The sequence below is a fragment of the Melanostigma gelatinosum genome (assembly GCF_949748355.1).
Source record: "Melanostigma gelatinosum genome assembly, chromosome: 17".
In the NCBI taxonomy this organism is placed as follows: Eukaryota; Metazoa; Chordata; class Actinopteri; order Perciformes; family Zoarcidae; genus Melanostigma; species Melanostigma gelatinosum.
Window position 1 is genome coordinate 2,876,628 of NC_136650.1, and position 24,345 is coordinate 2,900,972.

A 24,345-nucleotide genomic window follows, 5' to 3' on the forward strand; every position below is an offset into this window, starting at 1 on the left:
GGAGGGAGGAACAGAAAAGGTGGTGAGGGCGGGAAGGTGCCTGAAGAAGGCACTCACAGGTGGATGTTCCAGCTGCTGTGTATGCCCGGCGTGCAAGCGCCATAGAAATGACCAGGGTAGGTTGGTCTGGATTCAGCTGCCCTGACAGGGGGAGGTAGACCTCCCGCATCAGGTGTTCCACTTCGGCCAGCCTAGCAGACCTTACTGCTCAAGGCGTGATGCCGCAGGTCCTGCCTGGGTTCTCCCTGCTAGGGCAAGAGGTCAGGGCCGTCCTCCGGCTGAAGAGGAGCTATACAGGTCCTGCAGCCGGGAGAGTTTAACATGGCCGCGATTCTGGTGGAACCCTTGTCCCACTAGTTTATGCGGAATTCCAAATCAGTCCGAGCGGGAGCGCTCTGCTGAATGTTGAGAGAACAGGCAGGGGGCAGTCAGTGGCGAGTGATCCTTCGGACACTCTTCCCTTGGCCAGCCGCTGCGGATATTGGTGACCCACCAGTTAGCCTGAGCGAGAGCACTCTGCTACTGTGGAAACAGGTCAGGCAAAGTCCTTATAGTGAGAGGGGCGAGGACACTCTCTAAGCTCACTCTCTTCACTAAGATAGTTGCTGCAGATATTGGTGTCCCCCCAGTTAGCTTGAGCGAGAGCACTCTGCTACCGTAAAAAACGGACAAAAAAGAACACAGTCCGTACAGTGAGAGGGGAGCGAGGACACTCTTCACTAAGATAGTTGCTGCCGATATTGGTGTCCCCCCAGTTAGCTTGAGCGAGAGCACTCTGCTACCGTAAAAAACGGACAAAAAAGAACACAGTCCGTACAGTGAGAGGGGAGCGAGGACACTCTTCACTAAGATAGTTGCTGCCGATATTGGTGTCCCACCAGTTAGCTTGAGCGAGAGCACTCTGCCACTGTGGAAACAGGTCAGGCAAAGTCCTTATAGTGAGAGGGGCGAGGGCACTCTTCACTAAACTAGTTGCTGCAGATATTGGTGTCCCACCAGTTAGCTTGAGCGAGAGCACTCTGCCACTGTGGAAACAGGCCAGGTAAGTCCTTATAGTGAGAGGGGAGCGAGGACACTCTTCACTAAGCTAGTTGCTGCAGATATTGGTGTCCCACCAGTTAGCTTGAGCGAGAGCACTCTGCTACTGTGAAAAACGGACAAAAAGAACACAGTCCTTACAGTGAGAGGGGAGCGAGGACACTCTTCACTAAGACAGCTGCTGCAGATATTGGTGTCCCACCAGTTAGCTTGAGCGAGAGCACTCTGCCACTGTGGAACAGGTCAGGAAAACAGTTCTCATAGTGAGAGGGGAGCGAGGACACTCTCTTCACTCGGATAGTTGCTGCAGATATTGGTGCCCCACCAGTTAGCTTGAGCGAGAGCACTCTGCTACTGTGAAAACGGACAAAAAAAACCACAGTCCTTACAGTGAGAGGGGAGCGAGGACACTCTTCACTTGGACAGGTGCTGTAACTCTTGGTGTGCTACCAGTTAGCCTGAGCGAGGGCACTCTGCTAATTGATATCCGCTACCGATATGTCCATAATGTTTACAACAATCAATGGACACAATCCGAGTATTAGCTTAGTCTAGTTAGCCGGAGCGAACTCGGCGGCCGTAATGCGTAAAAACCATCAATGGGCACAACCTCAATGTTGATTTAGTATAACTAGCATTCACCGAGTTAGCCTGAGCGAGCACATTCCGCTAACTGTGATCGTTGTAATGCTACAAAGTTGATGGCCACAGCCCCAGTATCAGCTTTGTTTAGCTAGTTTCCCACTGAGGTAACCTGAGCGAGGACGCTCTGTTAACTGTGACAGCTCTGTTAACTGTGACAGCCGTAAGGATACAAAGTTGATGGACGCAGTCCCAGTATCAGCTTTGTTTAGCTAGTTTCCCACTGAGTTAACCTGAGCGGGGACGCTCTGTTAACTGTGACAGCCGTAAGGATACAAAGTTGATGGCTACAGCCCCAGTATCAGCTTTGTTTAGCTAGTTTCCCACTGAGTTAACCTGAGCGGGGACGCTCTGTTAACTGTGACAGCCGTAAGGATACAAAGTTGATGGCCACAGCCCCAGTATCAGCTCTGTTTAGCTAGCTTCCCACTGAGTTAACCTGAGCGGGGATGCTCTGTTAACTGTGACGGCCGTAAGGTTTACAAAGTTGATGGACGCAGTCCCAGCTAGCATCCAAGTTAGCCTGAGTGAAGACACTGCTAACTGCGAATTACGTCAGATGTAAAGATTAAATCTCCATGTACACAACGCCAATGCGGATCTAGTGTCTCACCAAGTTTGCCTGAGCAGGAACACTCTGCTAACTGTGATAGCCGTAACACTGTGAAGGGCGGCCGACAGCGTAATTCTACGCTCTCGTTAGCGCGCCACTCGATTAACTAGAGCGGAAGCGCTCTGCCAACCGTGGAACAAACAACTGTTATAGAAAACAATGTTAATCGATCTTACCGATTGCTGTCATCACGACTTAGCTGGCCCTTATCAGACTGATGACGACCGATGATAGGGGCGTCCACCAGTCCGGGGCTCGATGTCCGAACGGCGAACACACCGTTCCCTCCGAAGAGGGACAGCTCGTCGCAGCCTTTGGAGGGCGAGAGAACCGCAACTCCGACCGGTAGTCACAAGGCTACAGCGACGAGCTCTAATATGTCTTGATCGTAGACACATCCTTGTTTATGCTACCATGGTAGCTAACCTGCGACGCGAGAAGAAAAAAGGACTGAGCTGAGGATGACACCGGAACTTATAGACGACGGGGGTCATCCGAGGTCACACGTGACTTTGTTGATATAAATATTCGACCTGCGCATGCGCGCGACGGAAGATATCCAGTGTTAAGCACTGCCTCTGGCGGTCAGTAAGGATGAAATAGAACTCAAATGCATTTGTTAAAAGTAAAAACATACTTAAACATATCTGTATATCTGGCTGCGTGGTAGCCTGTGTCAGAGTGCTGAAAGTGAGCTTAAGGATTGAAAGCGGCTTTAAAATGAATCGGGCCCTGTGTGGGATTAAAGGCTGCTGTGTGCTGATGTCTGGATGTCTATCAGTAACCACTGGATGTACACAGGGTTGCTCTGCTGGCACGAGCGCTGGAAAGAACCCAGCTACTGTAAGTAGGCCTGACCCACATGAAATCAGAGGTGGGGAATATTAGATGAAAGACACAAGTGAAAAGCCCAAAAACACAAAAACATCTGTTTAGGGAGGGGGCAGTATGGGGTCACACCACTAACTATAAACAGGACCGCAGGAATCAGTGATGGAAGCAGTTCTGATACCGCCAGCAGATTAAGGAGTATCCAATTGTTTCATTCTGACAAATTTCACACCGCATTTGCTCCGTAAACTTTTAAAACCCAGAGAGGCTGAACAATTCTTAAAATAATCATTTTTAATCTGCATCTAAATTTGCATTAAAATATCAAAATTAGAGACAAACATGCTGACTGGTTGTTTATAATACCAAAGTTATGTCCTTTTTGTTAATATAACGTGATGTTTGAGGTTTTTGTTGCAGTGGAACACAAATGCACAGGAATCACCAATAATACAACACGTATACTGTATGTGTAGCGTTGTGTTCAGACTTACTTTCCCAATAGTCTTAATATTCCCAGTCGTATTGCTATATAAGCCTCATGCTGTCAACATGTCCAGTCTGAGGATATGTGACATGCTCACAGCAGATGTGTGCACCTGTGCGTGTTTACGTGTTGAAGAGTTATGGCTTCCATCCATCCATTATCTTTAACCGCTTATCCTGCTCAGGGGCGCTGGAGCCCGTTCCAGCTGACATTAGGGGAAGGAGTTAACTGACCGGACTATCACAGGGCTGACACAGAGAGACAGACAACCACACATTAGAGTTGTCAGTTAACCTAAGTTGCATGTCTTTGAACGCCAACATGCATTTTGCAAAATTTGCCATCTATTAGATGAAACGTGTAGGTGATGGTGTAGTGGTGAAAAAATGTTTTACAGGGAGACAGACTCATCCTCGAAACAAGTCAAACGTGTTTAATAAATGTCAACATTTTACTAGCCACAACAAAAAACGAATGACTTGTTGGACAAAATAATCTGAACTCAAGGTCCACTAACTAGCTTTTCTGGAGCTTTCGACTGCATCTCACGGGCATATCAGAAAATGGTCAGATGAAGAAGACCATAAGATACAGTTGAAAGCTCAAGAAAGAGCTAGTCAGTGGACTTTCAGTCAAGATTATAATGTCAAACTACTATTCCCAAGGTCAACTAAACCCTATCATACACAAGTGGGGCGACTGTGGCTCAGTAGAAGAGCGGGCTGTCTTTCAATCAGAGGATCAGCGGTTCGTGCAGGTTGCACCTTGCATGGCAGTAATCAGTGTATGGGTGTGACAAGACCATGACAGGCACAAAGCATTGCCTGCGTAGAAGAAGTACCAGTAAAGCAACTTAATGCCAGGACGCATGCAGTGTTAGCAGGGCAGGTGCTACCTATTTTCTTCTTTCCTTATATTCCATAAACATATTCCATATGGTCATGTGTTTCACAGGTAGGATTTGAACCGCTCTGACCAGAGAGTCCTAGAGGCAGTATCAAATTACTCACTGATACAACTCTGGGATTCATCAATAGTTTCTTACCTAAATTGGTTCTTACTCTAAGAACATATTCAGAGCTGCCTCAGACCAGGCCTACGCAAAAGTGATAAAGGGTAAACACACACCTTTCAACTAAATGCATCTCATATATTTAATAGACAACAATATCTAAAACAGTTTACTAATGCAATGGCCAAATGTATTAAATAACTATGAAATTGGCATAATCTATTTGTATTTGTTACGGCCCTAATACAATGATGAAAAAAATGACCTTGATGGATGTCCTTATTTCTTGGACATTTCCAACTAATGGATGTTTGTCCAATAATTGTAGTGAGTCGCTCGTCTCTGGCAAAGCATGCGGTCTTTGTTCTCCTCCTTCACCTGTTGTCTTGTTTTTTGTCTGTAAGTCTTTTTTTCCACATTAACCCTTTTCTTTCATTACATTACAGTCATTTAGCAGACGCTTTTATCCAAAGCGACTTACAATTCAGATTCTATCACACTGTAGGCACAGCTACGGGAGCAATTTTTGGGGTCAAGTGACACATTGACATGCGACGAGTGGAGCCGGGGATCGAACCGCCGATCCTCTGATTGAAGGACAGCCCTGCTCTCCACTTAGCCTCGGTCGCCCCTTTCTTTATCTGAGCCACATCTCAGGGGAACAACATTCACCATCTGTCCTCTAATTAAAGGTGACATATGGGCCAGACAGTCATATCCAGCTTTGATACTATTGTTTACTAGTAATGCTGATGAAAGTGCCTACTCATAGAACTTTGTGCTGTATCACCACACAACACAACTTAAAGGAACAGCATTGTCCTACAGTCAGCTACAGGAAAATCTTAGTTTTTCTTATTTCAATTTTGACTTAAAAGTTGCCAGCTAACAAAGTGAGACTTGACAGAAGACCAGCATGACACACAGGAAAAACAGAAGAATAGTTCTGGGTGGACTGGTTTATCTGGATCTATAGACCTGCAACACAGGCCCGTAGGCGGACCTAAAACCAACAGATAATTAAGAATCATTACATTTTGATGGAGTGCTTCTATTTTAACCGGTGCAAATTTTCTAGCCTCGTTCAGCGATCCAGGAAACACACCGACCAATTACATGCGTTGTAAATCACATCACGTGATACTACTCAAGCCAATCAAATATGTGTATTCCAATAAGCTTCCTGACTCGAGTGAGATTGACACACACAGGGGAGATGGGCGAGAGACCGAGTATTCGGAGAATAATACGTGAGTTAGAAGTTATTTCCCATGACGTTCTCCAAAAAGAGAGAAGTAGTCAGCGAGAGAAGAGAGAACAGAACCTTTAACCAAGAATGGACAGACTCTTATTTGTCCATTCTTCACACAGGCAGTTTAAAACCAGTATGTCTCATGTGTTCAGAGACTGTGGCGATTATTAAAAGAGGTAATGTGAAGCGCCACTACGAGACAAAGCACAACTCTTTTGGGCAAACATACCCACTCACATCTGTTGGGGTCTGGCGCCACCTCCTGGCTGGCTGAGCTCCTCACATGTTCCTTCCTCCTCAAACAAAGCCTGACCTGAGACCAGAGCGAAACCCCACCTCTCATAACCTGAGCCTGACCCTCCATTGGCCAATAAAGGGCCCCCCACTGTTTGTGAGACCAGGTTTATAAGCACTAACACAGCGAGATTCCTCCTCTTCGTGCCGGACCTCGTCCGGTCTCCAAGAAGATTCACGAGGACCGCCGGCCTCATTCAACCCTCATCTCAGCGCGCACGTGCCATTTCGCTGGTCGAAACAGACTGTGTTCCATTCTGAGTTAAGGCCTTTTCCCGCTAGAACGAATCACTTCGCGATCCGTTCTCCGCTTTTTGTGTACACAGCCGGCAGGAAGACGACTAACCCTCTCTCCTGACCGATGATTCCCGGGAGGACGCACGGACCACGTCGCCTCAACCGAAGTTAAATCGCCCTCTCTGCAGCGAGGACAGATCACGTCTGCGTCAGCTCCAGAGAAAGCCACGCCACGACGGACCGAATCCGCGCTATCTCAAACACCGCGCCGAAAAGCAGCCCCCTCCTCGAGGAAAGAGCAATTCCTCCACGGACACTCTCTCCTCTGCAAAGAAGCTTCTCACAGTAAGGTTCATGGTATCTGGGCATAGCTTAGTTTAATTTAGCCTTAGTTTAATCTAGGTTGTTCATTTATGGGTTGTCATTCCCGTATCTTGTTGTGTTAAGACACTGTCGCGTTATACGGAGGTATTACGCAATCATCACGGACCAGAGGAGCGTGTATTGTGTATTAACTGCTATGACTGTTTTGTTTGGGGATTATTTTGATTTGTTTCATTTCGTTCTGTTTTATTCTCTCTTCATTAAGTCGACTCTGTGAGTGGGCATAGACCGTGGCTATCACTGCATAAGCTGCCGGCAGTTCAACCCGACAGCGGTAGACTTGTGGATTGTAAGACCAGCTGTTTCTCATCCTCATTCCGACACCGTGGCAGAGTTTGACCCCCCTCTCTCTCTTTCCTTTCTCTCTCTCTCTCTTAACCTGCACACACATAGCCAGGGCCTATGCCCCTGGGGAAACCCCTCGCCCTCGATTGTCCCGACACACGTGCTGCGCCGGCACACGTGATTACATATAGCCACCTCTCAGCCATTTTGTCTAGGTCACTCGTGTCCGCCATCTTGGTTTGTAGTTCCTAGCTGTAGTTCTTAGATTGCCCCTCCTCCTTTCATCACTGATGGAATAGGTTACACCCCCTCCTCTCACACACACACATACTTACATACATACATCCTCCATTTTATTCATTTGACTTTAGGTAGTAGACATAAAATTGTGTGATAGCGTTTGTTGGTTGCAGTATTAATTGATCTGATCATTTATTATTTTGATTTAATAAACTCTGTTATACTTTAAGGAGCAGTCGTCTGTGATTACTTGTGCATATGTGTGTAATGAAAACTGTATGTAGTATCTTTGTGTACGAACTTAAACCTTCACTGTCACTGAATGTGTAGTCATACGCAGACTATTAACATTATGAGTGACTACTAATTATGACACTTAGTTTTATCGTTTGGTTATTAGTCCCTGTTCGCAGGGTGGTGCCCCATTGTTATTAATAATCATTAATAATTGTTACTTACATTAATAATTCTATTGATGTCAAGAATTCAGTTTCTTAAATGCTGATAACCCAAACACGCTCCTCTACGTTCCCAACACATCCAAAGTTAGGGGCCGGAAAATTAACAATCTTAGAGAATCCTAACACATTAATTCACTGCACAACAAAGATGTTAACAGAGAGGAATAGAGCGGAAACAATATAATATATATAATAACGTTAAATCCTGCACACAATTTTATCTTATTGGAAGATGAGAAGAAGGTAAGAATATAACATTGTGGGTTTTTTAGGTGACATCACTTCAAGCTGCAGGGCAATTCAGTTCAATTAGTTTTTCTAAAATGAAGTACTTTATTTTAAGATAAAGAAAATTCAAATGCTTTCTGTGATGTAATCTATTCTTTAATCCAGAACTTATTTTACTTGAAATAAGAGAAGAACATTTATTTATTATTAGATTATGATTTATTTATAATTCATCCAGTTAAATTTGAAAACAATAAATGTTGTTGAGATATTATTCAATTGAACTTTCTTTATTTGATTTGACAGTCAGTTGTTGACGACATACAGACGTTAATACAACTGTTGGCTACTTTAATATATATGGGACTAAATCACAGCACAAGTTAGTCGTTTCTGTGATGTTCCGGACCTTTGCAAGAGGAAATTCTCTCTAACTGGACCTCGTTGAATCTTAGTTGACTACCCCTGACCTACAGGGTGGAACCAGTTAGCCGTAGCTCTCTGAGCAATCCAGGTTTAGCTAGCTAACCTATACAAACAAAGAAAACCTTTATGTCACATTTTTGTCGGGACACAACATGGATGGGTTTTTGAAATGAAAGAGTGGTGTGGGAGACAACCCTTACCAGTAAAAGCTCCAAAGCATGTAGTGAGGAAATATGACCTGAATACAGGAAACATGGATTCATGATGGTGAGGGTAAGCAGCATAATTTATTTTGGTCATTACAACTGACACTGGACTATTTTTTGCCATGTTGTGTTTTTTCTCATTTATTTGGGAAGGTGGTCCTCAGGTGGTCTTCAATATTGTACACAAGTTCAGTAAGTTACAAAAGGTTGAGACCCCCTGATTAAGTTGTTATATAGCTGACACATTTAAAGAAAATATGAGGAAACAGTTTATGGGGACAGAAATCTGCGTAACAAGAATGATCCAAATATATTCGTGTCAAACAGAGGAATAAGATGAACGAGAAAATGCATTTCCTGCAGAAAATGCGTTGGAATGGTAAAAGCTGAAATGATTCGCAAAAAATTGCTGAAAGTACAGAAATGGGAGACCACCTGTCTGAAAAATGTTGAAGGCCATAAGCATTAAACTGCACTGCTGAAAACCCTTCCAGTTGAAATGTCTAACTGGCAGAGTTGGAAGCTAAACTGTATTATCTAAAGAAGGTAAGAGCTGAATTGCAATGCAGGAAAGGCTTGAAGCTCAACGATTTTACTGTCACAGTAATAGTAGTAAAAGTAGTCGTAGTAGTGATTGTAGTGGTAATAATAGTAGAAGTAGTCGAACTATTAGTAGGAGTAGTAGTAATAGCAGTAATAGCAGTAGTAGAAGAAGTAGTAGTAGTTGTACTAATATTCATACTAATAGCTGTAGTAGTATTGGTAGTAGCATGAATAGCAGTAGTAGTAGTTGTAGTATAAGTAATAGCAGTATTGGTAGTAATAGTAATGTTGGTGGAAGCAGTAATAGTAGTAGTAGTAATAGTAGCAACAGCAGAAGTTGTAGTAGAAGTAGTAGTAGTAATACTAGAAATATTAGCAGTAGTAGTAGTTGTCGCAGTATTAGTAAGAGCATTAAGTATTTCAACAAAAAAGCCTAATTTTGTTAAGATACCGTGAATCCATGGGGCTTTTATTTTTATTTTGGAAGGGTGGAACTGGGTGGGGGAGAAAGGAGGAGAGGAGACAGAATCAGAATGTTTGACACACACAGATTATTAAATGGCAGGCTTCATCACAAGCATTCCAGTTAGATTTCACTCTGTGGGTCTTTTATTTTGAAATGGGGGAGTCAAAAATCTTCTAAAAATCTCTAAGACCTGAATGACTGTGTGTGTGTGTGTGTGTGATAGAGATTGAGAATGAGAATGACAGACAGACAGAGAGAGAGAAAGAGACAGAGTGAGTAAGTGAGTAAGTAAGTGAGTAAGAGAAAGAGGGAGGGAGAAAGACAGACAGAGATAGAGAGAGATGAACAGAAAGAGAGAAAAAGAGAGAGTGAGAGCCTGAGACAGACAGAGACAGAGAGACAGAGAGAGGGAGGGAGCGAGAGAGAGTGAGTGTGGGAGAGGGAGGGAGAGAGAGGGAGAAAGACAGACAGACAGAGAGACAGATGGACTGAGTAAGTGAGTGGGAGAGGGAGGGAGAAAGAGAGAGACAGACAGACAGAGAGACAGAAGGAGAGACACAGACAGACTGAAAGAGAGAGACAGAGAGAGAGAGAGAAAAAACAGAGACACCCTGAGTGAGAGAGGGAGAGACAGACAGACAGAAAAAGAGAGAGAGAGACACACAGAATGACAGGAAGACAGAGAAAGACAGACAGACAGGAGGTCTAATAATCTTTGCCTGAATATCTCCAAGTCATGTGTGCATGTGTCAGTATCTCTGCAAGTTAATCAACTTCACTAATTAGCTCAATCAAAAACACCTGTGTGCCTGCAGCCTTTACATTGAGATAAAACTGAGAAAAACCTGTTAAACAAATCCTCAAATCCCCCATAACCACAGCTCCATATTGCTCCAATATTAGAACTGGAGAGGAAGGATGACTTGAAGAACAGATAATGTGAGAATTGTGTCTGTAGTCTAAAAAATGTGGCTTCAGTGGCGATCCAGAAATGTTGTACGGTTGTCTCTGCAAGATGTTCTTGGAGATAGAATTAATATTGGTCTCTATGGAGCAGATAGTTGTACTTCCTCTCAATTTGAGGCTGTTGTGCCAAATGTTTAAATCTGTTGGATTCCACAGTCATATGCGTTGACCAGAACAAGATTAGCTAAACATTCACTGAAGAATTATGCATGAAGAGTGAAAATTGTGTTAATATTAGAAATATTTTTTCACAAGATTCTGAAGCTCCTCTTCACTCTGGCCATCGCCAGAGTGAACGCACTCTGAGCTGCGCAATACACCCCCATTATAAACTGAGAGAAGGACTGAAGAAATCAGAAAAGTTAAATTGCTACAGTTCAAAAAGTGTAAAAGATATCAAAAAGCTGAATCATACGGCAATAGTTCAGGGTTTCTCAACATTTTAAAGTTGAACTGGTGTCTGTAGCTGAAAGTATGAGGAAGTAGAAGGCTTTGAAAGTTTAAGAAGTTTAAGAAGAGGATTTGAAGATTTTCTCCATAGACATCCCATTCAAAAAGAATTGCAAAAAGCTTAATAATTCAAAAAAGTTAAAAGGTTAGAAACATGAAAGGTCATAGCCGGCAGCTGAATATTTTGATTGTTAAACGGTTTCTGTAGCTTGAATAAAAAGCAGAAGAATAAAGATTAGACGGACATTACTTGAAAATACACCAAAATAAAGTAAGTACAAAGGTATACCTAAATGATATGACTGCACTGTGGTGAAACACACCAGTGCTAATAGTAAGAAATCTTAACTCATTCATGAAAATCCAAATGTTGATGCACACTGGAGATGTTCCAGTCACCAGATGCTGCCAAATCTTTTACACATGGCCTCAAATTTCTCTTTCTCAATTCATTGTTCCATAAAATGTTGGCAATTCAGTGAGATTACAAGCTGTTTTATATATTGTTCATGATACAGAAGGCGACATAGATATAGATATAAAGTAGACATAATGTCACATGTATCACACACTTGCCACCCACCCCAAGGAAGGATTTGCTTCAATTTAGAGACCTACACCCGCATGGATACTTGGAGGCTTCTAGACACATTATGAACACACCAGGTTCATCCCCATCCAGAGCCAGCGGTGAATTAGTCAAGAAATATTGTTTGCTTTTCCTTATTAAGTGTGTATATTTCACAAATCCGCTGTTATTCAGAGACATTATTTTTGATGGCCTGCAATAACAATAACTGCAACCTGCACATTATGAGACAGGTCTCTTGAGAGACCTCCAGCCAGCTCACAGCATGGTTTGCGGGCTGGCTACCCAGCTGGCATACTGGGTAGTCACCATCAACCAGCAGTTTACAGGTGCATTATTAACCACCCACTAATCTGCAGTGTGGAAGGGAAGGGGAAACCAATCAGATCAGTAGCCCCGCCCCCAGGACCCTCTCGACTCATTCGAAAGATTGAGCCCCAGATCTCCGCGGACTAGATGCACCCCTGCTGATCGTACACAGTCAACAGTCTCCATGATGGTTCTGTCTGCTGAACAACATGCAGGCTGATAGCAGCAGCTGTGACGCGCGTGCGATGGTGATTATAATGACTAATACACCAAATAATTTACAAAGTCAATTACAATTTATCGTGTCAATACATGAATTATGCAAGACAAATATGAGGAGTATCGCAGATTCCAAAGACATAAGCATCCCATCTGCTCTCGTTCATGTCGGTACAGCATCACAGCCCCGTGGCTGTGTAACATCCTCTGACAGGAGGATGAATTTCAACACTTCATTCTAACAGCCCCGGTTGCCTGCGGCGGCGTTTGTTTCGGAATAAAAGCAGTGCGTTTGAGAGCGGGGACAATAGACGCGTCGGTAGGTGTACCTGTCTGCAAATGGCGCTGATTGTGGAAAAGATGTCAACACATTGTGTGTGAGCTGCTGCTACCCATGATGTTAGTGACTCACCGCTCCGTTCAGATCAGCTGCAGAAGAGAAGATGCTCAGCGGTCAGTGCTCCTCGAGCCTCAGCGAAACAAAGCGGGAGTTGATGAGCGTGATCAAGAAGCTCTAACAATGTGTTAGGTACCAGGAGACCACGGTTCAGTGCTGCCTCTGTGCCCTCAGTTCTGTCTGACAGACTTCTACAGCCGCACAACAGCGCGCCCTCACAGCAGAATGAGAAACACGGGGAGGGCACCAGCAACAGATAGGGATTGTACCTTTATTTCAGATGTTATTATAAGGTACACGCAGGGTCGTCCTTCAATCAGAGGATCGGAGGTTCGTTCCAGTCCATGTCAATGTGTCCTTGGGTAAGACATTTGACCCCACATATAAGTCGTGTACATCGTCTGAAAGTTGGGAACCTGAAGTCTAATATTTTCACATGAAGTGTGTTTGTCAAGGTCTTCTTCATAAATCAGAAAATTGTGTAAAAGGGCATAGAACATTATGGTGGAGGTTTAAGATGGCCATTCACACCTATGTCTCATACTATTGATTCCATTTGTTACACAGATTTGGTGCTAAATGTAACAATTGTTGACACGAGAGAATTGATACAAATGGTGAAAAGTTTTTGAGTAACACCATAAAAAAATCCGTGCTGTGATTTGGTATCAAAAACCTTTGCCAATTGCTTTCTGCAAGAATTGCGTTTTTCAGCGACTGGGTGGCAAGCACTGCTCAGAAACCCTCTTATTGTTTACATACCCAGGAAAGACCGGTCATTTTATACAATGACTAAAAGGTTCACAAAATGCTCCCACTCCGTGAAATGGCTGCTATCGAGACTCACATCCTCATAAGTACAGTTGGTCTCATTGGATCCACAAGAGTCTCAGCTGTCAAACCCAATTTAATGCAATTCCAAGACTGTTATGGACCCCGTATGCAGAAATATTCAGATACACCATTTTCAAAAATAACACATTTATACTGCATTCAAAAAACTGCATGAGCACAAAGTGGATCCATTTCATTCACATATTTTTTGCCAGGATTCATTTGATTTTTTAGTTTCGATATTCAATCTGCTCTAAAACTGAGCCTGCTACAGCCTCTGGAAGACAGTAAATTGCTTTGTTTTGTTATAATTTGTCCTTAATCATATTTCACATCAAAACATTTTCCATGATCACTAAAATAGAAATATGTCTCTAGTCAATTAGAAGACCCGTTAGCAGTATGTCACTTAAATATATAATGAAGTCCAACCAACAGAGCCGTAGAGTCGACTGCTCTGATTTGCAGCTGTTGAGCTGTGAGCACACGTTCCTCTACACAGTCTGAAATGTGTTTAATCATGATCAATTCATGTTGTTCAATTTTTCAAAAATATATTACAGGTTAATAGATTGAATTTACAGTGTGTCATCAAACATTTTTGTGTGTGTGTGCGTGTGTGTGTGCGTGCGTGTGTGTGTGTGTGCGTGTGTGTGTGTGTGTGTGTGTGTCGTTATGAAAAGGTACCCAGCAGCATGTCTACACTGTAAAGGTTTCCCTCCCGACGTCAATGCCCACAAGGCTGGGCTTTAGTGTCTGTCTGACTCCACCTGAGTGCCTGCATACATACTTTACAGAGCCAACACAGCTCTAAAGGAAACAAAATAGACAAGTTAAACAGATACTGTATATGGTGAGACACCAGCCTGTAAGACAGTGTGTAGGGCTTTGTCTCCCGAGTCATCGCTCTGTGGATGCCCCTCCTTTGTACATGAGACAGGAGTTTTGTATGTAATGAGGCAAGTGTATTTGTGGAAGCAGCCAATGGGAGCAGTGCAGGGATCAGTCTGCTCCAATCACAGCTTAGAGCTGCTGTTCATGGCAGCGCTCCGCCATCAGTAACCAAGGATTCCTGTGCTATAAAAATCAGCGCAGCATTTTCACTCAGCAGCAGTAAGAGAGGCTGAAGTCATAAATAGGTTCATGTCCCGCTTCTGTCTTTAGCTGATACAATCCCACAGCGAGATACAATCCAAACGTGTTGGAGCGCTTTAAGTTACGTAACATACATGAGTAGGACTACATTGTGAGTGCGTGCGAATGTGATCAGATCTGGCAACAAGATCAAGAAAGCAATCTTTAAGGAAGAGGACATAAACAACAGCCTAGCTTAGCATAAACACTGTAAGCAGGGGGAAACAGTTAGAGGAAATATTATACCTACCAACACCTCATATATCCTATTATCACCTGTACCTCATTTGTTTAATTCATACTTAAACAGAACAGAAAACAACAGTTTGTAGTTTTAGCAGAAGTAAGATGCTGGCCAACAATCGGGTGCAGAGACAGAGCAGCAGCCAAGCTTGGAGTTGCCTGTTTGTAGACCAAAACATATCTGGCAACACACGTCATAGCTGGCACCAGAGTATAGGCGGATGAAGATACTGCTGTTTGTCAAGAAATAGTTACAGCTCACATAACTCCCACTAAAAGCAAATAGTTTGCCACGGAATATTGTCGATTGTGATTGGCTGGCAGGTATTCATTTCTAGTACCAGACAGTTCCATTAGACACCTCTGGAGTTACAGTTCCTCGTCAATTTGCCTGTATTGAATCTTAACGGTGGCAGTAACAAGACAACGGGTAGTGTAGGAGCCAAATTCAATGTGCTGTTAAATATTCACTTGTATTTACATGTTTAACTGTAATCACTTCTGTTTCTACTTTGAATGTGACAAGGATGTCGTTATAATTTGTTACAGTGAGAAATACATGTAAGTGACAGCCAACTGTCCCTTTAAGGACACTGCGACAGTTACTGACAGTTGTGAGTACTATCTGAAGCAGTATGGAGCCGCACAGTTTTCCCAAAAGAGGCGGGACTATGAAGCAGTTTAGCCAATTGCTGATTGAAGATATAAATGAGTGACATACAATTTAGCCAATCAGCGGCCTCAAATAGATTCAGAGTGGGGCCAGAACGATCTGGCCCCCCTCGCTGCGCGTTCTCGTCAGGAGAAGTCTCTACAGGCGCCCGAGCCAGCGCGAGCACTCCTCCTCCAAGACCCGTTTGAGAGGAGAACTTTGGCGGAGATTCTGCAGCCAAAGAGCTGATATCAGATCAGCCTGACCTCACAATCAGACAGCAGACTAGCAGGAAAGGGAAGCAGTACATGCGAAGCTTCTGTACTAGCTGTACACCAGACAGGTTTGGCTAGCTGGATGACGTCATGCTAATCATTTATTTAGCTTTTTAAAACAACGGGGACGGATCCAGCACGGACAGTTAGGGAGTGAGGGATGAGGAGGTAAGGAAACATGATAACACCAGGGTAGGGAGTGAGGGATGAGGAGGTAAGGAAACATGATAACACCAGGGTAGGGAGTGAGGGATGAGGAGGTAAGGAAACATGAGAACACCAGGGTAGGGAGTGAGGGATGAGGAGGTAAGGAAACATGATAACACCAGGGTAGGGAGTGAGGGATGAGGAGGTAAGGAAACATGAGAACACCAGGGTAGGGAGTGAGGGATGAGGAGGTAAGGAAACATGATAACACCAGGGTAGGGAGTGAGGGATGAGGAGGTAAGGAAACAAGATAACACCAGGGTAGGGAGTGAGGGATGAGGAGGTAAGGAAACATGAGAACACCAGGGTAGGGAGTGAGGCATGAGGAGGTAAGGAAACATGAGAACACCAGGGTAGGGAGTGAGGGATGAGGAGGTAAGGAAACATGAGAACACCAGGACACACATGAGAACTCTGTCAAGCTACATATTATGCAAAGTGAACATCTTTTATTCTACATAGCTGTCCTCAGTCTCATCTGCTTAACTTGGTCATGGAGGCATCAACATGTAATAGAGATGTTAAATTAACAGTGAAAACTCATCATTGCTTAATTTAACATCAGTATTCATAATTACACTTCATGTTTACTTCTCCTGATCTTTACCTCCTATAACAAGGTCCATAGGGGCATCTCAATAAATGAACATGTTATATTATATTATATAAGTGTTATTTACTGATTGTTTTCGTGTTGGAATACATGTTAAATATTTAACTGCCAAGTAATAATGCGTGTTTGATACTTACATTTTTTTTGCATTAAATCATACTGGGATGTTTGCTGAAATTGATAGGATGGCCCTACCTAGAACATGTTCCACCAGCCGCCACTGGACCCTAGGTTACGTAGAGGGTCATTATTTGAAGCTTAGGGCCACTGACCAAGCTGCGGTATTTGAACAAAGTAAATTGAGCAGGGCTTGTTTTATTCCTCATGAATAAATATAAAAATGAAAGTAGCAGCTGAATGAAACAATTTAAAAACGGGTGGCAGTATTTGAGTAAAGACTTCCATCTTTGACAAAAATGAAAAACTTAACACTCAAATCAGCAGCACCATGCATACTCGTTCAGCACAAGAGAAACCAACAGCATGAGTACAAAGACATATGACGCGACTCTCCTTATACTTGCCGTATCTAAGCCACTTTGAGCGCCTTTGTGTGGTGAGCATAGCGCTCCCTGCATCAGCAGTCTGTACAGTCACATCTCCCCACTCATTCATACAGACTGTCCTTCCCCCATCACTACACAAAAGGCCCCCCTTTGCCCTCGCAGCCCTCCCCCTTCACTATAACTAGCAGCCTCTCCCTCCCCCAGTATGAGCAGGTGCTGAGCCAGACCGTCTGCTGAGGTGACGTGACAGAGGAGCAGAGAGACATGACCCCCGTCCCTTCCTGATGGCTACTAGTTTGGAGACAATACATTTCAAGCTTAAATTACGTCTGAACCTTTTCACCACATCTGAACTCATGTTGTGCTGCAAATTATAACCCACAGAACGTTGTTTAACAATCTAGTGCAGATCCTAAAGTTTCCAAATTTACCAATATGTCTGCATGGTATATATTTATAATGTGTATATTTATGGTAAACAGTGTATGAAATGATACACTAGTCACTTAGAATAGTTCCATTTATCTCCAGCTTAACAAGAAAACACAAGTGTTAGTAATATTCTGTCACTGTCTGAGTAGCATCGGCTTGGATGACTTTAGCCAGATACAAATGTTACAAAGTTGTCAAGGAACACATGGGACTGAGTCACAAGAAGACTATACAAATATCACCGACTAATGATGGACACATCATACATTCAGAAGGGTTCATGAACCATGAGTTGACTCCTTCATCCTATGTGTTTTTGGAGTGCAAGTTCTTGACATAATTACTCTTGGTCCAGAGACGTCTATGGTTGATAACTACAGTAATAACCAACCTCAGTACATGGCCAAAAGGAGCTGTGGGCCCACTGACCCCTTTAGTTGTACCAGTGGTGGGCCGTCAGGACCAGCAAGGCCTTCTCTGCTGGCCTAAACAGAATCACAAAGTTATAGCTATTTTATAATTGAATCATTTTTCTTAAATACACTACATGTATTATAATTTATAAAAAAAAAAAATCCCATTATCTTATTTTCTCATTGCACAGCTACTGTCTTCCTCAGTTGCTCTGCTTCCAGTGCAGCTTGTTTTAAGTAGAGCTTTCATCCAATCAGATCTCACCTCTGTGTCTCTAGGTAAGAACAGAGGCCCGAGGCCTGCAGACTCACAAGTGAATCCATCTGCACTTTAAGTGAATGGGGACGATATTGTTGATTGTCATATTCTTCAACAAATCAGATCTTTAGTTTGACATGTTCTTTGACGACAAGTATGTCAGCATTAATGGGCAGCTCAGTTTCAGGTGCAGCTCTGCAGTGAGGTGCAGCGTGTGCTGTGATTGGTCAGTGGGCGAGCATGTGACTATTGTGAACCGAAACCTAACTAGCCAGCAAAGCTTAGTCGGAGTAGTAAGAGTTCAAATTGAAAGATATGGAAGAAATTATGACATTTTTTGCATTTTGCTTGGTGTAGATTTTTTATTTTCTTTACCTAGTTTTGTTTTTTAACACTCAATGGCTGAAGGAGGAGAAACGGATTTGTGAGTTGGGATTTAACCGTGGGATTAAACTCTTTGTCAACAAAGAAAGGAGGATGGAGTTTGTCTTTAAGTGATCAGCATTTGGTAAATCAACTGGTTCGTTTTTTTACATCTAATATCCAGTGGTGTATACTGGACTTTAAAATCAACACTTACACATAAAGTTTACTAGATTATGGTCCATAAATGTGGTCAACACACGTCTCTCACTCGTTTCCTCGGTTATGTTGTCTGTTCTCACTCGTAGCTCTGCTGGTGGCTGAAGTCTCTGTCCTACTGGAGAGCAATCCATGTTTTGTTCCTTTACATTTTATCTGCGGACTTCATAATAGTTGTGCACAACAAAATAGCATTAATAAGAAAAGGAAAGTCCTCTGTTTAGTGTCCATCACCCTCCCTAAAGCCGCTAACCGTCAGACGTCCGCTCCGTAGGTCTGATGACGCCGCTGGACACGCCGCTCACTAATCGCTCCACTAACAGCTGCTGTCAGTCATGTCAGCGTTACTTTGATCTGGTTCTTTCTTATGCTGTGGTGATTATCAGCTGTGGAAGGAAACCTTCCTACTGCTTAAAATTATGTTATATATTTTTGTATATGACCCCAAGTCCGTTTCACACCGACGAGGTTATGGATGAAAGAACAGGAATACCTCGAACCAACACGTTCATTTAACAAAATACGCACATGTAATTATAGTCCGATCTATCATGGTCTAGTGAGGTCTATTCATTTAAACACATTCACACAGTCAGTGATTTATTACCAGCTGTCCTTCCCGCATTTGACAGTTTAAACTGTTACTTTCAGCTTGAATTATGCGTTTAACTTCTTCATATTTCTCTGATATTGTAGTTTTTTCTGTATTTGTAAAATGTGCCGCTCTGCTGATGTGGTCAGATGCTGCAAACACGCCCTTTTATGTGAACATCTTACAGTCAGATTGGTTGATTTACCGAGTTGAGGACCGTTTAACCAGAAGATACCCTGTGTAAGTTGAACTCACTTCCTTGTACAGGCCTCTGGCCAAACATCTAAATGCTTGATTGTTGACTCATCAATCAGGATGTGAGCACTTTAAAGTGACCACATGAGTACCTGTTTACAACAATGGAAGCCAACGTAGAGGCCTGTTTTCAAAAACGTGTATTAGCAATTGAATTTGAATGTAATTCATGATTTTTATTTCATCTCCGCAAATGATTTTTCTGTGTTTATGTACTAAATTCTATTTAGAATCTGATCGGTTCTGATTTTCAGTACAAAATGCAACCTTTGGAAATGCATTGATGTTTTGATTGATTTTACAACGTGGAGAGAAATAAACATTTTCAACAGTGCTGGTCTTGTGTGTTGTGTTTGTTCAATACATTCATTGACTTCACACAACATATCTAAGGTGTGTGTAGTATTTTGACAAAATGAGCCCTGATTTTAAAATTGTGCTTCAGCAATTTAAAAAAACTGTAAAATGATTTACAAAAATTACAAAATAATAACGTCCGAAAGAAATGCTTTAACGTAAACAGAGTCAGTATGGCCCCGTCCACTGCAGCAAACCACGACCGGGCTCCGTCAGGGAGCTCCAGAACAGGACAGTAGGATCAGTCAGGCCGGGTCAACCGAGTGAAATATTATTTAGTGATTTTATTATTTTATCGTTGGAATGCTGTTAAGCATTCCAACAACGACTATTGTTATCCTCTTTCTTTATTCCACTATTTATTCTGTCCCCCTTTTTTTGAAACTCTTCTTCTTCATTTTTTAAGCTACAGAAACCGCTACAGAAACCGCTACAGAAAACTATCAAAATGTTCTGCTCCTCATCTCTGCGATATCTCTTCATATTTTTAACCTTTAAACTTTTTGAATTATTAAGCTTTTTGCAATGGGTTTCTATGGAGAAGATTTTCAAATCCTCTTAAACTTCTTCAACTTTCAAATCCTTCAACTTCCTCATACTTTCAGCAACAGACACCATTTCAACTTTAAAATGTTGCCGTGTAATTCAGCTTTCCGATGTCTTTTAAACTTTTTGAACTGCAGCAATTTAACTTTTATGATTTTTCAGCCCTTTTCTGACTTTATAATGGGTGTGTATTGCACAGCTTATGCTGCGTTCACACCGGTCGCGTTGATTTTTTGATGCACTGCAAAATCGCATCCAACGCGCCGCCGGTCGTGTTCACACCAAACGCTGCAAAATCGCATAGCGCCGGAGAGGGGGTGTGGTTTATCGTCCTGGAAGCCGTTCACCTGGCCGTCATTTCTTTCCGCTGTCAACCGTGAAAGGAATAAGGACAATTGCTGCTTTGTACGTGTTGTGGAAGTCCCTCAAACATCGGAATGCCAAACGCCGTCATGTCTGGTTCATAATATTGTTCAGAGGAGCTCCGTGGATTGTATCGAGCTGTATTCACTGTCTAGCAAGCCACCGGTCGCTGTTTACTACAGCTGTAGGAACACAACATAAACTGATTTGGCTGTGATTCAACGGCAATAAACCGACAAAAAGGGACTCCGAAATAACTACGTAATGATGCCGATTTGTAGGTTACTGGTCTTCTCAATGGAGCTCTGATGGATCGGTGCTAGGCTATGCTAACATCGTAGCAGCTCCACCAGCACTCAATAACGTCATGTAGACGTAAATACGGCAGCGTCTATTAATTGTTTGTACCGTATGGTTTACACACACATGCATACACATAGTTTGGTCCGGTCTCTGTTGATATGAGGTATCGTAGAGCTCTGGGTGAACACAGACGGCTACAGGATTTATTTCCTGATTCAACAACGGCAGGAAGCCAGTGATGACAGTGGGAGCAACTCAACGCTGATAGGCTATCACGCCACAGCGTCACGCGATTATTTCGCAGAAGTTGAAAAATTTCAACTCGCGCGTCCAACGCGCCATCGCAAAATCGCGGCGCGCCAGTCTCATCGCGTCTGTGCATAGACTTTGTATGTAATCTCGACGCGCATCAAAAAATCAACGCGACCGGTGTGAACGCAGCATTAGAGTGTGTGATGTCACCGCTAGAGTGAAGAGCAGCTTAAGATTCTTGTGAAAAAAACATTTGTGTTTGGCCACTGTGTCCACAATCTTCACTCTTCATGCATAATTTCTAGATGTAAAAGTAGCTAACATTGTCCTTGTCATAGAAAAATTACTGTGGAATCCCACAGATTTCCACATTTGACACGGAAGCCGTTAATTGAGAGGAAAACCAACTTTCTGCTCCATAGAGACCAATGTTAAATTTTGCTTCAAAAACATCTTCCACAGAACACGGTACCCCATTTCTATATCTTTCCCCTCTCCTCCACCCCCCCCCCCACACACACACGCCATTTTAAAATAAAAGCCCCACAGAATGAATCCTAACTGAAATGCTTGTGATGAAGCCTGTCATTTAATAACCTCTGTTGTGTCAAACATTATGATTATGTCTCCGCTCCCCCTCCCTCCCCCACCCAGTCCCACCTTTCAAAATAAAAGCCTCATGGATTAACTGTATTTAAACGTTTAGCTCAAAATTAGGCTTTTTGTTGAAATAATGAATGCTCTTACTAATACTGCGACAACTACTACTACTGCTGCTAATATTTCTTGTATTACTACTACTACTACTACTACGACTACTTCAACTTTTGCTGTTGCTACTATTACTACTACTGCTACTGCTATTACTGCTACCATAAATATTATTACTACCACTACTGCTGTTACTACCACTACCACTACTATTGTTACTTATACCACAACTGCTAATACTGCTATTCCTGCTACTACCAGTACTAATAACCAGTACTAATACTACTACAGCTATTAGTACGACTGCTACTCGTACCACTACTACTGCTACTTCAAAAACTGACTTTACCATTACTACTACTACCACTACTTATGATACTACTACTACTGTTATATTAAATACTACGACCACTACTACAGCTATTACTACGACTACTGATACTACTACTTCTACTACTTCTTCTAATTACGAATACTTCTACTACTACTGCTACTACAAATATCACTGCTGCTACAGCTAGTACTTATTCAAATGCTACTAATACTTATACTGCTAATAATACTTCTACTCCAACTTCTACTACTACTACAACAAATATCACTACCGCTGGAATTCTTTTAAGCTACAGAAACCATTCGAATATCAAAATGTTCAGCTCTTTCAGGAGAGGGGTGATATGACTTCATATTTGTAATCTTTCAACTTTTTGAATTATTAAGCTTTTTGCAATTTTTTAAAAATTGAATATCTATTTTCAGCAATGTTTTTGAGATTCATTTCAGCTTTCAGCATTCCAATGCATTTTCAGCAGGAAATGCATTTTCTAGTTTATTACGGCCCGAGCCACCGACAACGTCGGTCCGCGAAGGCCCTATTGAAATTGTATAGGGTATTATGATTCCGATTATTTTTATTTTTACACTTTGGGACTGCTTGGGGGGGACTTGCTGTACTCCAAAACTCACCAGATGTTGGGGACTTGTCAGGCCTGGTGAAAATTGCCATCTGAAAAAGGATGCAACTCTGTGTAAAAAAATGGCTCTCTAGCGCCCCCTTCAATGCGGACCGGTGAGCCCCCTCTGCAAGTATGCCCGATTTACTTGAAATTCGACACACATACCCAATCAATATAGATCTACAAAAAATCCTCTTAGAACCCTAAGCTCCGCCTACTTAGATTTTCCGCCATTTTGAATTTAGTGTGAAACCCATTTTTGCTATCTCCTCTGGGTCCGATTGTTACCAAATTTGCTGTGGATCATTAATGGATCTACCTCATCAAAAGTTATTAAAAGCTTTCTGATACCTCTTAGCGTTTACAAGATATGGACCAATAAACTTCCTAGGGGCGTGGCTTAATATCAATACACAACTTCTCAACCGTTGGTCCTAAAATTCCAAAACTTGCAGCATATGTGCACATCGCATGCTGGAACATACCCTGAGAAATGTTTTGCATTCAACCACTAGGGGGCGCTACAGTAAACCCGCGAATTTGTGCCTTTTGTCACTTTTTGCCGATTTCAGCCTTCGCATTTTAACGAACTCCTCCTAGAGAATTTATGCGACCAACTTCTCCTTTGGTCAGGATGTTCTTAAGACCTTTGTGATTAAAAGTTATCAAAATCTCGCGCTTTCATCAAAAAACCTTGACGTGGCGTGGCGGCCATTTTGCCTCATTGTTTTTGAAAAAACTCATTTGTATCGTTTGCATCGTTCGCCATGAAACAGGAAGCTGATGGTTGAGTGTGTTGGGATGCTCAAAAACTCATGAAACATTGTACATGAGTCGTAGGTCACAGGAAGACATAGTGTATATGTTTTTTTGGCTTGTCCGTTTTAAATTGCCTCTATAGCGCCCCCTACAATATTTCGAAAGAGCAGCCCCAGCGCTACGTTTGAGCTACATGTATGAAAGTTGGTACGCACATGTATCCTATGGAGACTTAAAAATAAGTCTCCTGGGACCATGCTCTAAACATGAATTTTGATTCATGTGTCATTTTTCCATCGATTTCGGCCTATTTCTTGTCGCTATACTTTAACGAACTCCTCCTAGGGACTTCATCAGATCCACTTTAAATTTTGCTAGTACCTTTTCATGAGGAATCACATAAAGTAATCGCCCGCTACGATTCCGTCAAACGTAAAGCTTTTAATAACTTTTAATCACAACGGTCTTGACTCAAACTTCACATGCTTGATAAAACTCACGGCCCGAGGATGTCTACACGCTTATT

At 42.6% G+C, this 24,345-nt stretch overlaps 1 protein-coding gene across 1 annotated transcript in view; it reads right to left on the reverse strand.

The window, feature by feature from the left end:
* The window catches only part of epb41a (erythrocyte membrane protein band 4.1a), a gene marked incomplete at its 3' end in the record, with an annotated part of 71,655 nt that extends 58,976 nt beyond the window's left edge, over nucleotides 1–12,679 (reverse strand). Inside the window, exon 1 of the mRNA XM_079287981.1 lies at nucleotides 12,591–12,679. The remainder of the gene's footprint in view (nucleotides 1–12,590) is intronic.
* Nucleotides 12,680–24,345: the final 11,666 nt, after the last annotated feature.